We start from the raw sequence: 18427 nt of genomic DNA, 5'->3' as shown, positions 1-18427 counted from the left end.
TAAGTAACATTATTATTCATTCTATAAAAACCAAAGGGACAAAAAGTTTCTTTACTCGTAACGATTACGATATAACTGCTGGTGCTTCTTTCTCAGGAAAAGCAAAAACCGCCAGATGAATGAGCTTTTCAATTTTCAGACAACCTAAGACAGGGAGGCATCCAAGTAACAAGAAGAGTTTATCCTAGCCGAGTGGGACGCAATTTCTACGCAATACCTCCAAATCCTGACACTCGCACGAGAAGAACGGAATTGAAATTGTTGATGAAAAATACGGAATTGAAATTGTTAAAAGAGTCTGCTCTGTTAAATGTTACTGTAGTTACGGCCGAATCTTGCTCAGCGTTGGCTATCGTTGGGTCAACAAGGCATCCCTGTTTGGTACAGGTCTTGTTAGCTTAACGGTTTACCGTTCAATGGGAAGACTAGCAGGCAGATCGACAATCACAAAGAAATCTTAAAATAACTTCTCCCATCTACGTCTGGTCGCTACCTTGATTCAGTACCCTGCAGATCTAAAGGTGCAAAACTTGGTGAGTTGCACACTTGTTAACGCCTGCTTTATCTTCTTCTGTCAACTGCACTGACGTAACTAAGGCATTGAATGATTTTTTAACTGGATTTCGTTATGTGTCTACCACTACAGCTACATTTTCGTACTTTTTTGGTAGTCCTTCCTGTGACTCTGCTTCAGTAAGGCTGTGGACTCAACGTAGACACAGTCCGTTTCGAAGCCGGAGGTGCTTATTGTCTCGATAGTTCATGACAGTTTCGAAAACTTCATTTGATTAAAAAATACTTTTTTCGTAACGTTATCATGATAAGTTGTAATTCATTTGCAGTAGCACATTGCGTACTAAATGACGTTTTTTCTTAGTTAATAAATACAAAAGAGAAATTAAGAGGTAAATTAGTCAGCCACAATATAGTCCCCCACGATATCTAGTACATTCTGACAATGCTCTGATGGTTTTTCGACTTCATGCCTACAGCATTTTTTTCTTCTTGCATGTTATGCTGTGTTAACAGATAGCAAAGCTCTGCAGTTCAGCATAAAGACAAGGCCTTGAGAATTCTGTCAGCGATTGTACCTACAGACAAAATAACTCCCTCTTTTTATATGATAATTTAAACTTTAAGTTTATGCCTGCTAAAGGACAAAACTAATAATTACAGAATGTTGCAAATGAGTATTTAGCATTGTACAAGTAAAATAAAGCATTTAGCTGTTACAGAATACCGTATGAGACAATGGAAGTCTTAGGTGCAAATTCAACAGCCAAACTGACTGAGGTAGTAAACTGGATTTATGATTCAGGTATTCAGCACCAAGGTCTAATTAAGACCCTTTTGCGCCGGCCGCGGTGGTCTAGCGGTTCTGGCGCTGCAGTCCGGAACCGCAGGACTGCTACGGTCGCAGGTTCGAATCCTGCCTCGGGCATGGATGTGTGTGATGTCCTTAGGTTAGTTACGTTTAAGTAGTTCTAAGTTCTAGGGGACTTATGACCTAAGATGTTGAGTCCCATAGTGCTCAGAGTCATTTGAACCATTTAAGACCCTTCTGCAACCCAGAAGGTTGCAGAGATTATATGACGATTGGTTTTATCAGTCATGATGCAATGACTATTACGAGATTCGTACCAAGTAGAATTAAAGGATGAAGGAACAAGAAATTCTATAAGTTGCGTGAGGATGACTGTAGAAGGAATGATACATATGGAAAATGAGGTGTATATTTGCTTTATCGACTGAGAAAAGGCTTTCGGTAGAGTCAACTGGAATATACGGTTGAGAATCTAAAAAGGTGTCAGTAGAGACTAGAAAGAAAAAAGGTTAATAAAGGAGACGTATACAGTAAAGAAAGTGTATACAAAGAAAAAAGTGACAGAATAGGGAATTAGGAGGCGAAAGAGACCAGCATTGGATGGGATATAAGGCAAAGTATGCTCACCATCACCGAAGCTATCAACATATATCGAGAAGATAGGTAAGGCCATAAAAAATCCAAGAGGCATTGTAACTGGAGGAGAAAGAATAAAAACTATAAAATGTGAGGATTATCGAGCAGTGCTGGCAAGAATCAGAAGAGGAGCTACAGAAGATGTTAAAGGGAGCTATAATGAGCATGGAATAAAAATAACTTTGGGAAAGGCAAAATTGATGAGAACGAACAAGACGAAATCTCCAGTTAACACATTTCTAGAGAGGTGAAAGAACAAGAAAAATCGTTTCTGTACTTGCAATGTTCAGTGACATCGATTGGAAACTGAAGAAATTAAGAAGCGGATAGCTATAGATAACAGGGAGATGAGATAAAAATTTGCTAAATGTTACGTGTAGCATTATAAAGCAGTGAATCATGGGCAGTTAACAAGAAAGTAGAAGGATATTTAGAAAGCTTTGAAATGTGGCTATGTAGAAGAATGCTTAAGGTCGAGTGGACTAACAGATTTAAGAATGAAGAAGTAAGTAACAAAACTGGGTAGAGAGAAGGTTACTGAAAGTGGTCAAAAGGAGAAAAGGTTCTTGACTGCGACATTAACTCCGTTGAAATTGTCTACAACAAAGAATTAGAGAAGGAAAAGTGCAAGTAATGAGAATAGCAAGAGAATTGGAATGATGGATGACATTACAAGAGGATGAACGTCCATAATTGAGGTAAGATGGTCGGAACAGGACGTGATGGAAGGCCTCCAGATGAAACCTGTCATAAGACGGACACCTTAAAGAAGAAGAAGCACCACAACCAGTCTTGATAGGTTCATGAGAACATGCCTGCCATGGCTGTGGAGGAAGTCGATAATGGTAACCTTGTAAGGGTGCGGGAAGAGCTAATATGCGGCAGGCGAGGTTCAGGACGTGGCGGCGGCCCTGAATTTTGCACTGCGGGGAGAAGGGCCCTGTGTCAGCTGTGGCGGTGCGGCCCCACTGAGGCGGTTGACCGCAGCAAAGGCAGCCGCCGCCTGCAAGTTGGGCGTGCCCGCGACACGCAGCCACAACCTCGCTCAAAATGGCGTGCTCAGAGGGCACTCTGACACAGCAGTGTCCGTGCCCTATGTCGAGGAAGTTCGTGGAGACTGGCTCCAAAACAGCAGAAATTGTGTCTCTTTTCCTCAGACCAATGAGAGCGGTGACACATGGCTAACTAGAATAACAAAGATCAACAGCAATGTGTCATATTTTTACATCTTCATCTGCATCAACACTTATACTATGTGATCACAAGTATCTGGACAACCCTATGTAAGGCGGAATTGTGTATTAGATGACACGAGAGACGGACCTTACAGTGTAAAGGGAGGAGGGCAGAATATTGTTGTCACTAATCAAAGCAATAACAGCAGAATGGTCCAGTCAGGAGAGGTCATCGACTATGAACTTGGACTAGTAATCTGATGTTCACCTGAATAACAAAACCATCAGGGACATTTGAAACCTTCTGTGGCTGGCCAAGTAGAATATTCTAACATTAATCTGTCGTTGATTCCTCGCATAAAAAGCCGTGCCCAGTTCTTGCAAAAAGACACAGGACACAAGGAGAGTGGTAGACGTGATCCACAAAACTACCATCCTATATCTTTGGTATCGATTTGTTGTATAATTCTAGAACATATTCTGAGCTCGAACATAATGAGGTACCTCCGAACAGAAGGACCTCCTCACTACCAACCAGCATGGATTTCGGAAACATCGATCATGCGACACCCAACTCGTACTTTTCTCACATGACGTACCGAAAGCTTTAGATCAAGGTAACCAGGCAGATGCAGTATTTCTTGATTTCCGAAACGCATATGAATTAGTACAGCACCTACTATACTGCCAAAAGTACGATGATATCGGGTATCAAGTGAAATTTCTGACTGGACTGAGAATTTTTTGGTAGGGAGAACACGCAGCATGTTATCTTGGACGGAGAGTCATCGTCAGATGCAGAAGTAACTTCGGGTGTGTCCCAGGGAAGTGTTTTGGGACCCTTGTTGTTCATGTTGTATGTTAATGACCTTGCAGACAATGTCAAATATTGTACTTCACAACAACAAAAAAACCTGTGTGTAACACTTTGTATGGATATGTAATGGAATGACATAGGTTCAGCCGTGGGTAAAGAAGCTGATAGACTTCGGTTTATTGGTAGAATGTTGGGGAAAAGCAATCAGTCTACAAGGGACATTGCCTAAAAATCACTCGTGCGATAACTTTTAGAATATTGCTAAACTGTGTGGGATCCATACCAGACAGGTATATTGAATGTAATCACAGAAGGGCACCACGAATGGTTTCAGGATTGTTTAATCTATGGGAGAGTGTCACGGAGATATTGAAGGAACTGAACTGGAAGACTCTTGAAGATAGACGAAAACTATCCTGAGGAAGTCTATTAACAAAGCTTCAAGAATCATCAAATGGTTCAAATGGCTCTGAGCACTATGGGACTTAACATCTATAGTCATCAGTCCCCTAGAACTTAGAACTACTTAAACCTTACTAACCTAAGGACAGCACACAACACCCAGCCATCACGAGGCAGAGAAAATCCCTGACCCCGCCGGGAATCGAACCCGGGAACCCGGGCGTGGGAAGCGAGAACGCTACCGCACGACCACGAGATGCGGGCCAAGAACCATCATTAAATGATTATTCTAGAAATATACTACAACCACCTATATATCGCTCTCACAGGGATCGTGAGGATGAGATCTGAATAATTACACGACGCACAGAGGCATTCAGACAATCATTCTTCCAGCGCTCCATATATAAATGGAACAGGAAGAAACTCTAATACCTGGTACAATGGGACGTACGCTCTTCCATGCACTTCAGTGGTTTGCTGAATATAGATGTAGATTTAGATGTGACTGTCATGTGGAAATACGAAGGATGAACCACAGCAAGGTCAGACAGACCACATGTACTGACTGATATGGGCTTCGGGTGTGCAGAGATTAGTTGCACAAAATCACATGAAATCAGCGGAAGGGATTAATTTCACTGCATTTAATTTACTTCATGTATAGTCAGTAGCGAACGCAATTTTTATTTCGACTGACTAAAGTGACAAAATTCTATAGAATTAGATTATGTCATGGCATTCTTCAAATAACACTTTCAATGCTTCTGGGAAATTTCACCCCATCTCATTTGTATGAGAGCGCAAAAAGCATCAGAAATGGTGGAGTGTGCACAAAATAGCTTGACCTATCGCTGCACAGAAGGCATGGCAGGGGCGGGGCAGAGGTAGCGGTGGGGGTTCCACACTATGCAACCAATGCCACGTAGAGGCTTTACAGATCAACGTCTGAAGCCCACTCACAAGCAGAAATTCTGTGGTGGAACTAGCTTTTCGGCAAACGTTTAGATTAACAGGTTATGCCAGTACTATCAATAATTCAACAAATCGGTGACCAAAGTGCACAAGCAACTGAGAAGGCAGCTTCTAGTGGACTAAGCACAGTTGAACAGGACATACCATACTAAGGATGCCACTCCTTCAGGACATAGTGGTGGGCTCAACCGGCGCTGAGATCGACAATATCTTTCTGTACAGGTGCCAACTTATTTTGTTCAAGCTCTAGCTGGAGGACTGCGATGAACAGGCCTTGTGAATACCTGTATCCCAGGGAGCACAGGAAAGCAGTGATGGACAACGATTCTCGTAAAAGACTTTGGCGTATGTTGCCAGACGATATCATGTATTGTTGTGATGAAATACGGAATCCTGAACTGCTTGAATGTGGGCATATACTGTGGTGTCACCGCCAGACACCACACTAGCTAGGTGGTAGCTTTTGAATCGGCCGCGGTCCGCTAGTATACGACGGACCCGCGTGTCGCCATTGTCAGTGATGGCAGACCGAGCGCCGCCACACGGCAGGTCTAGAGAGACGTACTAGCACTCGCCCCAGTTGTACAGCCGACTTAGCCAGAGATGGATCACTTGCCGAGACGATAGTTAGCATAGCCTTCAGCTACGTCATTTGCTACGACCTAGCAAGGCGCCATAGCATTTGATATTGAGATTATAACATGTACCGTCAAGAGCGATGTACACCAATTGTGGATTAAAGTTAAGTATTATAACAACTACGTACTTTATTTGCTACTACTAATTCCCTTAACTGTTCCAGACCTCACGGCAGTCAGCGTGTAATTAAACGCGTGCATTTCGGCCTCCTCCAGCAACACAGTGTTAGCTCTTCTGCCAACACTTCACATACCATGGTCTCTATTATGTAGTTGCTGCTCTTTAAAGTGACCTCAGTTCGTAGGAGTAGATATGGTGAGTAAGTGTCCAATTGAGGTCACACAGTCAGATTTGAGCTTTTCATTATCCCACTTGATAGCACATGTAATGAAAATACTTCCACCAAATAGGACAGAGCAGAGAGCTGCATCACCACAGTCTTTGGAGTAATGACTAAAACATCTAGTTCGCAGCTCGTGGTCTCGCGGTCTCGTTCTCGCTTCCCGGGTTCGATCCGGCGGAGGTCAGGGGTTTTTCACCTACCTCGAGATGACTGAGTGTTTGTGTTGTCCTCATCATTTCAGCATCATTCATCCAAGTGGCAAGATTGGATTGAGGAAAGGTTGGGAATTTGTACAGGCGCTGATAACCGCGGAGTTGAGCGCTCCACAATCCTAAAATCATCATCATCATCATCATAAAACAACATCTGTGGCTGTATGTGGCACACAAGAAAAAGAAGACCTAGTGTGTGTTTCTGTATCAGAGTATGTCAGTACGAGAGTATAGGTGATAGCCTGTGTCACTTTATAGTGCACTGGAACTCATCAGCGTTAAATGCAAGCGCAGTCTCATACAAGCCCGTGTCCTCCAAAGAGATCTACAGAACACAGTACGAAACTGCAGGCTTATTAATCGACTGTGACCGGCACCACTTGTCTGTACATATGAAGTAGCAGTCACTGCTACCCCAGACTTCCATTGTGATGTTACGGAGAGAATGGAAAGAAGAAACAAGTCAACAAGCCTAGTCATCATTATGTACAATCCGCCCATTGATTTAGGTCCAGCTAAACCTGCATGAAAAGTGGCAACATCTCATAATCTACTCAACGCAATTAAGAATGGTACTGTGGAAAGTACATTGAACAGAAATGCACTGAATCGGAAGTATGTGGTGTCCACCCACAGACTGGATATGTGCAATTGCCAAAAAATAGCATCCACTATTTATAACTTAACCTCAGTGCCACAAAAAAAGAGCAAAGTTTCCAGCCATGTGCTTGAGTGAATTTCCTTTCACGTACGGTGAGTGGAGCCTGTGATGACTGTTGTGAAGAAGAGAGATACTCAAGGGGCTAGGTTCGGCAGGTGACAGACAGTTGAGAGCCGAGGCAGCTGCCCATACGAGATGAAGGACACAGCTAAGGCAACACACACGTGAGGCGGCCACCCCTTCAGAACAAAGGAAGGGGACTCACCTGGGCGTCAAGATGAGACTGCCTTCCTGCGCTGGAGTGGTCTCATTTCGCGGAAACTGCAAAAAAATATTAGAGTGTTGTCTCCTGAGTGGTGACCTATCATTTGTTTTGACGGTATTCCACATTACGCTGCCGCACAGGGACGTTATGCCGACGCTGTCGATGTCGGAATGCCCGCACTGGTAGGCCGCAGGTAGACGGTGGCAGCTGCGAATGAGCATCCAGGCACGCAGCGGGTCGGAGCCGGCGGAAGCCCGGCTGCGGGTGACGCCTCCGGTGACAAATGACGGTGGCGCTGTTGGCGGCACCTGGCGGCTGCGACGCCTCATTAAAAGCCGGCGCGCGTCATTCAGCGGCGCGTAGCGGGCCCTGCTGGGCTGAAAGGGCGCACATTCACCCGCAGCCTCAAGGGCGGCGCGGCCCAGAGGAATGAATGCGCAGCGCTCTAAATGCGGCCGCTCCGCCCATTGTGCAAAACTTATTTACTGCGTGCAGCCCAAGGACGGCCACGACTTCGGTTAGGGCACAGTACCTACCTACTGACGCAGGCTTCTGTCGTATAATTTTAGTGCCACATCAGGAATGACGATGACTCCCCAATGTAAATCTGTCTTTGCTTTCACAAGGAGACCTTACAGTATTCGATTTTCTTCGTAGTTCGATTATTTTGAAGTTAGTGCGCCGACATTACCACGTCTCTCCAGAAATCGTTATAAATTCGTAACAGTTCTAGGTGTTACGTAGTGCTCTCGTCCATCACTGCCTGAAAAAGCAGCATGGGGGGAGGGGGGGGGGGGGTGTAGGACCTCAAACGGGCCGACTTGGAGCAGGAGAGGCTCCACAGGACATTTTAATTTCCACTCTCTATACTTCTACAAATAAATTCACAAAACTGTAACAGCATGACTAGGAAGGATTCAGGATGCATACTCATAGCAGTGGAAGCTCAAAAACGTAACAAAACACATTTTTTTTACATGTCAAATTTCATAATTTTTTCACTTGCTACTGGCTGTATTTGTTGCCATAGGTACACTTTTCTTCCTAAGTAAGAGAGATTGTTCTATGACTTTTGCACAGCATACAAATCATAGTTACAGGTGTATGAAACTTCAGAAGTTATTTAATTTATGAAAAAAATGAATGAACTGTTACATTTTAAACTTCATGTTTAGAAAAAAATCATGTTTTATAGGGAATTATCTCAATATTTTCCACGTTTTTTAATAGATTTGGAAAATTCTAGAGTTTCATATACCTGTAACTACTGTTTGTATGCTATGAAAAATTCATTGAAGAATCTCCCTTACTTAGGAAGAAAAGTGTACCTATAACAACAAATGCAGCCAGTAATGAGTGAAAAAATGATGAAATTTCACATGTAAAAGAAGGTATTTTGCTGCGTTTTTGAACTTCCACTGCGATGAGTGTGAGTCCTCAATGCTTACTGGTCATGGTGACAAAGTTTTATGAATTTATTTGTAAAAGTATAGACTGTAGAAATTAAAATGTCCTCTGGTGACTCTCCTGCTCCAAGTCGATCAGTTTGACGTCCTACCCCCGTTAAAATAACTTGGTGACACTCCTACAGAGATTTCCTGCACTGTGGCCTCCCGCAGTTAGATGCAAACATCAAATCAGCACTGCCCATATTCACGTATGCAGCGTATCAAATTACGGCTGCAGGAGAATTTGCTTCACATCTGCGATCACGAGGATGTGTGGGATCGTAGTTTATTCATGGTCTACCTCTACTACGTCAAGGAGACGAAGTATTTCGTGGGACTGTTATTAGAGCATGCTCACGATGTTAATCGGAATCTAAGTTATTTGAAATGAAATTTGTTTCCAAGTGAAATAAAAATTGTACAGACCTTCACTTTACTTCGTACATTAATCGCTAGGCGGACCTGTCATAGAACAAAACAATAGTAACTTCTTTATACAAATTTTTTAAGCCTATCGTTATACAGGGTAAAAATAGAAAATTCCTATTCTCAAATTTATTCTACCTGGTTCCCCTGCTGCTCTCTGCTGCAAGTATTATTAATTCCTTGCCACGCTGTCTCATACCGTTGTCCATAGAGCGCGACTGCATCGTCAAAGAACAGTGTCTTCCGCCAGTCCATTCTAAAGCAATTACACATAAAACAAAAAAAAGACTTTTGATTCTTGTAATATTTTAGCATCCCCATCCGTGACCCATTCCTTTTACGATATAAAGTAGATTGGAGAAAAGAAGAAAGAAAGAGTATTCCTGTTGGGTTTAATGTGTCGTGACAAAGTAAATCAAGGCAAGATCCGTACCCTCAACCAGTACGACGCACTTCTAAAAATCAGTGGAAAGAACTGATTTTAAAAGTTTTAGAGCGCTGTTGAGCAGGAAAAATTTCGAGAGTTTCAACAGAGCTATCTTCAGCCGCGCCCGCAGAATTCTGCAAAGTCGGAGTGGTATCCGACAGTGGACTGCACCACACACGAGTTGTTTCTGAACTCTAGCGTTAGCACCTGTCTCGCCACTACAGTGTGAACTATGCAGGAACAAGTCCAGTTACACGATTATGAATTGAAAGTTATCTGTTTCTAGCGAGTGCTCCTCGAACTTAATCTTGGAGTATCGTGGTTTGCCTCCAAGAAAATACTACGTATTCATTGTCTTTTTAGCTAAAACTCTCTATATATTCCATAAAACTCTATATATCACCGGCTGTGACAATGTTTAGCCGAAGTAGAGGTAGTAACAACCGAAATGTTAAAGTACCACAACAGTACATGCGAGGTGAAAATCAGGGAAGCAAGTAAAATAATTATTTACCAGATGTATATGAGGTGAAAAAATTAAAACTCTACGGAAAAACAACCTGTTTTAGGCGATAACAAATGTGTTATGAAAACATTCAGTGATGTACAAGAAACAATATTGTATGGTCAATGGAACCCTCTAAGAAGTCTTCATTCAGTGACACATTAGTGATTGTTGGGCATATGAGAATTGTGCCCGTATACAAATGGACATGTTTTACTATGTGTGTGATAAATTTTACATCAGAGGTTAAACTATTATTTGAATTTAGACCTGTGCCGTTCAAAGGCCCAAATTAAAAAAGTTATTGAGATATTTTGCTTATTTATCTTTCTCACTTCGTGGAGCCTTAATACTAAGAAGATGTGCAACTTGTACGTCCTTTATTTTAATATTTACAACCGTTTACAGATACATCAGAAGTTTTTTGTAACAAAAATAGGTTCCTTACATGTTACGGTTTCATGTTCAACCGGGATTCAAAAGGTTTGAAAAACATAAAACTATCAGCACAAGATTAGTCTTAACGCACAGAGTCCTAAAATTCTGATAAGCGACGGATTAAAGTATTGTTTAGTGTGAAGAATATTCCATTACAGCTTTCAGAAAAAAAAAATATGATTTCGCAAAAAAGCTCAGCCGGCCAGAGTGGCCGAGCGGTTAAAGGCGCTACAGTCTGGAACCGCACGACCGCTACGGTCGCACGTTCGAATCCTGTGTAGGGCATGGATGTGTGTGATGTCCTTAGGTTAGTTAGGTTTAAGTAGTTCTAAGTTCTAGGGGATTTATGACCACAGCAGTTAAGTCCCATAGTGCTCAGTGCCATTTGAACCATTTTTGAAAAAAAGCTGCTGTGTACGATAATACCCGAACTTTTCCTAGTCACAAATTTCCTAGTTAGATATTTCCTAGGTGGAACTTCTTTTTAAACCATCTTTCTAATTCTATATTTATTGTCAATTTGAAATGTTAATTAACAAATACTGATTCGCAATTTTTAATGACAATAACGTCTTTATGCTGTGAATTACTAATCACATGAAAACACGAGCGTTCACATGAAGATCAAAGTAAAAAAAGAAAGCGTAACATTAAATAGACAATGAAATACCTATACATTTGTAGAGAGAGAGAGAGAGAGAGAGAGAGAGAGAGAGAGAGACAAAATGTTGCATGAGACAACGGTGGCCGTCATAAGATGGCTCTGAGCACTATGGGACTTAACATCTGAGATCATCAGTCCCCTAGAACTTAGAACTACTTAAACCTAACTAACCTAAGGACATCACACACATCCATGCCCGAGGCAGGATTCGAACCTGCGACCGTAGCGGTCGCGCGATTCCAGACTGTAGCCCTCTAGCGACGGGCTGTGAACTTCCAAGTTATGGTCGGAGCCACATCTCGTTACACACCCCACGATATTACCCTCCTGTCACCGGTTTGCCCATTCCAGACGCCGGCTCGTTTCTTTTTGAACGCCCCTTACAAATGTACATGTTACTCAAACATGCAGGTGGCACTGTTACATGTGACCAAGAATGGCTCCTGCGCAACATCCTCTGTACGCTGCAAGTCTCAGTCGTGGTGAGACCAGTGTTCTCTGTAGTTGTGAGTGCGTTCTGTCGCAGCTGAGCGAGTTCGGAAGTGGACAAATTGTTGGTGCTCGTATGGTCGGGTTTCCCGTGACCAAGGTAGTAGAAGTGGTTGGTGTTTCAAGACGCACTGTATACACGGAACGTGGAGAATCATCGTCCGCTGAGTCACAGCGCGGACGAAGGTGAATTGAGAGTGATCGTGACAGACGGTCATCGAAGGGTGGTGGCGACAGCTGCCGAAGTCACTGCCGAAATGAATGTCGGACTTGCCAACACAGTGAGTACAAAAATAACACGAAGGGAGCTCCACAAACTGGTCTTCCAGAACCACAAATGAGTGATTCCAACGCCCCTAACTGGAATACGTGGCTCCGAACCCCTAAAATTTGGAATTTGGAGCAATGGATGAAAGTCATTTTGTCGGATGACTCCGGTTTAACACTGTTTCCAACTTCTGGCTGAATTCACCTCCCTAGAATGAAACATGGTGGTGTTTCGATGATAATTTGGTCAGCCATATCGTCGTATCCCATGAGTCCATGGTTACTCTGAAAGGTAACATTATTACAAAGGATAGTCTGGCCATTTTGGCTGTTCAGATCCATCCAATGGCACAATATTTTTGTTCCTTAATGGTGATGCTGTGTTCCAAGGCGAGTGGAAACTTTCACACAGGTCGCATCGTTCAGGACTGGTTTTGCGTGCATAAGGATGAATTTTCCCAGTTCCTATGACCACCACAGGGACCAGATCTTAACATTATTCAGCCTTTGTGGTCTGCTTTGGAGATAAGGGCCCACGACTGCTGTCCATCTCCATCGTCCTTAGCCGAACTTAGGGCTATTTAACACAAAGAATGGTGTAAGATTCCTTTGAAAACTGGCTATTTAACACAAAGAATGGTGTAAGATTCCTTTGAAAACAATACAAGACCATTCAGAGACGACTGGAAAGTGTACTGAACGCCAGAGGTTTTCTTACACCGTATAACGCTCTTTCAGTGTTCCCATATTTTCGTCCACCTCCTGTAGTAGCTATATGTAAGTAGTAGTAGTAATAGTGGTGCTGTTGTGTTCATGAAAATAAGCTTTAGCGAAAGCACTGCTAAAGAAGGTCTGGCGAATGAAACGACTCCACACAAGAAAATGAAATATGAAAATGAATATGAATGAAATATAGTACTAGAAACCAACGATGGTTTCGTATTGAGTGGTTCTATTTAATCATGAGACTGGCACGAAGGAGACTGCAAGCTGTTCTGAAACTTCGACAAAGATAATGGACCGGTTCCAAAAATAAAGCTTTCGCTTCTCATTGGCACAAGTCTTACCAACTTTACTATGCGAGTACTCGTCACTGCTCACAGCAGAATGCTTTTAACGGATTTTAGCTCGACTTTGCCGGAGTAACGGGCAAGTCACTTATCACTGCGCCAACGTGATCGATACTCTAAGGTTTTAGAGATACTGCCGAAAATAACAGCAACAGTTAAAGAACAGTGCTTGGTAGAAAGCATCGGGCCACGCAAGTCTGTTCGTTCGACGGCACATACGCAACTACAAGCATGAAGGCAATTCTTTTTGCTTCTATTACAACATTTCTTGCGTGAAGGATGTTTAGAAGTTAGTTGTATCACACTGAAACTTAGATATCTCTCCGATCTAGCGGCAACATGGTAGCAGTTAATGTCAGGTCTTACATCTATAGGGTGTTTATAAATTAATCATACAAAAGTAACCTTTAATTGCGAGAAGGGTAAATAACTTACAGAAATGTTTCATACTGCACTGAATGCAAAATATCTTCTGGTCTTATTCCCGCTTAACACTGTTAGGTGGCATGCCTGAATGAGTTATTCCAACAGCCACCATCAGAGCGCCCTGTTGTTTATGGTTTCATGAATCCACATCCACTACTACAGTTAAGAGACCATTCAGGAATAAATATCGCAAGCCACCACCTCAAAGACAAACTTTCCCTAATTGTTACCTATTTCTACCAAACATAAAAACTTATGTCTTGTGTTTTGGTAGGAAATTGATTACCGATGGGACATTTGTAGTGGCTGGCTCAAATGGCTCTGAGCACTATGGGACTCAACTGCTGAGGTCATTAGTCCCCTAGAACTTAGAACTAGTTAAACCTAACTAACCTAAGGACATCACAAACAGCCATGCCCGAGGCAGGATTCGAACCTGCGACCGTAGCGGTCTTGCGGTTCCAGACTGCAGCGCCTTTAACCGCACGGCCACTTCGGCCGGCTATTTTGTAGTGTTACAAAAGATAGTCCCTTTAAAATTTTATGAATAAAACTTGAAGATATATTGCATTTAGTGCTGTACCAAACAGTTCTGTAAGTTATTTGCCTTTTTACAATTATTTCTGTATAACTTATTCACAAACGCCTTGCATACGTCCACCTTGCCGCTCAAATTTAAAGAGTTGTGCTAGCGTCCCAAAAGCTGTCCTAAGCCTTCTACATACTCACTTTGCCGCCAAGTTATTGGAACAGTCACTAACGCCCTATTTCAGTCCGTTGCCACTTGCATAGTGGTTACCGCCCAAACACTTCTACTTACGAAAAATTTCACTCGTGGCCATGTCCGGAGTATAAGGCGGCTGTTAAACATATTCTCAGCTAAACTGTCAAAGGAAAACACTTCGTCAGCGCAGCAGAATGTGGGCAATCATTATCATGGAGAAAGGACCTGCCTGACACACAGTTTTCTGTAGCCCAACTCACCACTAACAAGCTGATAAAGAACTGACTGTCAATTTTCAAGGAAGCAAAAGCTCAGACCATGAATAATGAAACGTCTGTCCTCTTGTTTTTTTCCCCTCAATGCTTGATATGGGTTCGTCAGTCACAAATGAAGATTGGCCTGATCGTTCCTCATCATGAATATTCTTTCGTCCGCGTTTAAACAAAATTCACCATTATTGAATTCACGCTTCAATCATCACATTTCCATAAACTGTTAATTTCGATAGGACGCACTTTCTTTTCTTGGGATCGAAAAACATATTGCACTACAAACCATTCCGTGGGCAGGATAGGTAACTTGTGTATAATGTCGTGTTTCATGTCCTGACATAAGACGTTGTCCAGCTAAATTTGGTCACATAACGTTTCTGTATTACCAAAGAAAGAACCATCTTCGTCTAAATGACAAAGGCAATGTTCTAGACATACACAAACTCCCTTCAGCCCCACGCCCCCCGTCTCTCTCTCTCTCTCTCTCTCTCTCTCTCTCTCTCTCTCTCTCTCTGTCTCACACACACATACACACACACACACACACACACACACACACACACACACACACACAAACAAACACAAGCGCAAGCAAAGATACTCTATTCTGAATAATAATGTCTCTTCGCACGCATATATTTTTATGAAACCAGGTCACAAATATTCACGAAGCTTATCTTCTGAAAATAAGCCTATAGCTCCCTTCAGCCTCGGTTTTAGAAGCTTCCTCACATCGCACAGAAACGACAATAATGAGAATCTACTGAAGTATCTAGAACTGTCAGAATCGAAATTTTGATAAAGCGAACATTAAGGCGCTAAAGAGAAGGAGACATCAGGGACTTAATTTTGCGGTATGAACTCCTATTTTGTCAACTTATTAGGATGCATTCATTACCTTCGGGCGTAGAATGGGTACACGGAGTTCGCATAACGTGTTCAGCTAAAATTTGAAAGAATTATGAATTGTCTTTTGTGAATCTGAGTTAAAAGTGACAACGTTCGAAGCCGGTTGTTCCACGGAGCGCCCCGCTCTGCTCTCTTGCGATGTTTAATGACTACTGAGGTCGTTTGTATGGAGTACCTGGCAGTAGGTGGCAATACAGTGGACGTAATACACTCCTGGAAATTGAAATAAGAACACCGTGAATTCATTGTCCCAGGAAGGGGAAACTTTATTGACACATTCCTGGGGTCAGATACATCACATGATCACACTGACAGAACCACAGGCACATAGACACAGGCAACAGAGCATGCACAATGTCGGCACTAGTACAGTGTATATCCACCTTTCGCAGCAATGCAGGCTGCTATTCTCCCATGGAGACGATCGTAGAGATGCTGGATGTAGTCCTGTGGAACGGCTTGCCATGCCATTTCCACCTGGCGCCTCAGTTGGACCAGCGTTCGTGCTGGACGTGCAGACCGCGTGAGACGACGCTTCATCCAGTCCCAAACATGCTCAATGGGGGACAGATCCGGAGATCTTGCTGGCCAGGGTAGTTGACTTACACCTTCTAGAGCACGTTGGGTGGCACGAGATACATGCGGACGTGCATTGTCCTGTTGGAACAGCAAGTTCCCTTGCCGGTCTAGGAATGGTAGAACGATGGGTTCGATGACGGTTTGGATGTACCGTGCACTATTCAGTGCCCCTCGACGATCACCAGTGGTGTACGGCCAGTGTAGGAGATCGCTCCCCACACCATGATGCCGGGTGTTGGCCCTGTGTGCCTCGGTCGTATGCAGTCCTGATTGTGGCGCTCACCTGCACGGCGCCAAACACGCATACGACCATCATTGGCACCAAGGCAGAAGCGACTCTCATCGCTGAAGACGACACGTCTCCATTCGTCCCTCCATTCACGCCTGTCGCGACACCACTGGAGGCGGGCTGCACGATGTTGGGGCGTGAGCGGAAGACGGCCTAACGGTGTGCGGGACCGTAGCCCAGCTTCATGGAGACGGTTGCGAATGGTCCTCGCCGATACCCCAGGAGCAACAGTGTCCCTAATTTGCTGGGAAGTGGCAGTGCGGTCCCCTACGGCACTGCGTAGGATCCTACGGTCTTGGCGTGCATCCGTGCGTCGCTGCGGTCCGGTTCCAGGTCGACGGGCACGTGCACCTTCCGCCGACCACTGGCGACAACATCGATGTACTGTGGAGACCTCAAGCCCCACGTGTTGAGCAATTCGGCGGTACGTCCACCCGGCCTCCCGCATGCCCACTATACGCCCTCGCTCAAAGTCCGTCAACTGCACATACGGTTCACATCCACGCTGTCGCGGCATGCTACCAGTGTTAAAGACTGCGATGGAGCTCCGTATGCCACGGCAAACTGGCTGACACTGACGGCGGCGGTGCACAAATGCTGCGCAGCTAGCGCCATTCGACGGCCAACACCGCGGTTCCTGGTGTGTCCGCTGTGCCGTGCGTGTGATCATTGCTTGTACAGCCCTCTCGCAGTGTCCGGAGCAAGTATGGTGGGTCTGACACACCGGTGTCAATGTGTTCTTTTTTCCATTTCCAGGAGTGTAGTTTTATCACATAGTGTAAATACTCGTTGAATTTCATATCGCTTTGCAAAATTACGTCTCAATATTTAATCGACGTGACTGTGACAAGTAGCTCGTCACGAGTACTTTTCTACTCATCTGAACTAACTTAATATTTTTGCCCACGTGGAGCAGCCGCCATAACTATTTGTTTACAGCTCGTACAAAATAGTTACGTGTTTCAAAGTTTTACTGACGTTCAAAGTAGTCACTAGCATAGTGTATAGCCTGAACCTGTTGCCAGTGATGTGGAAGTCAGCAGTGCCAGTTGTGATGACAGTTCGAGCGGCGCGGTCTATTGTCCGACGAATTTGTAACAGTTCTGAAGCGAATGCCGTGAGGTGTTTCCTTCAGTTTATAAATCGAGTTGCATTACGAGGGTTTGAGGCAGGGGAGTGCAGTAGGTGGTATAGCACTTAGCAGCCCTATCAATCAAACAAATGAGTAACAGAATGAGATTTTCACTCTGCAGCGGAGTGTGCACTGATATGAAACTTCCTGGCAGATTAAAACTGTGTGCCGGACCGAGACTCGAACTCGGGACCTTTTCCTTTCGCGGGCAAGTGCTCTACCAATGATTAACAGCTTGCACTGTACGTGTTTGAGCATTATCCTGCAAAATGATGGTCAGGTCCTGCAGAAAGTGTCATCACTTCTGCCTCTACGCTGTTAATTTTTGGTGCACAAACCACGACAACCTTAGAGAGAGAAGTGATGACTCTTTCTGCAGGACATGTTAATTTTTCAGGACAATGCTCAAGCACGTACAGAGCAAGCTGTTACTAATATTTTGATTGATGGGGATGCTAAGTGCTATACCACCTACTGCACTCCCCGGCCTTAAGCCCTCGTGAGTTCAACTCGATTTCTAAACTGAAGGAAACACTTCACGGCATTCGCTTCAGAACTGTTACAAAGTCTTCGGGCAATAGACCGCGACGCTCGAACTGGCAACAGAACTGGCACTGCTAAGAGTATCCTACGACTTCCACATCGATGGCAGCGGGTTATGCACGATGCTGCTGACTACTTTGAAGGTCAGGAAGACTTTGAAACATATATGTATTTTGTACGAGCTGTAAATAAATAGCTGCCACTCTTAAAGTTCCAAGCCTCGTAATTTACTTGTTACAAAATGAAAGAAAATAGTTATCATGGTACAAGATAATAACACGAGAAAAAAAAACATAAATCTCATATGTCTTGACAGATTATTTCTTCATGGAGAACTAGGTTTACTTTGAATTCTTGCCTCAAGTGGTTT

This window comes from Schistocerca cancellata, chromosome 6, assembly GCF_023864275.1.
Source record: "Schistocerca cancellata isolate TAMUIC-IGC-003103 chromosome 6, iqSchCanc2.1, whole genome shotgun sequence".
Classification (NCBI taxonomy): Eukaryota; Metazoa; Arthropoda; class Insecta; order Orthoptera; family Acrididae; genus Schistocerca; species Schistocerca cancellata.
This window is presented reverse-complemented; position numbering follows the sequence as displayed.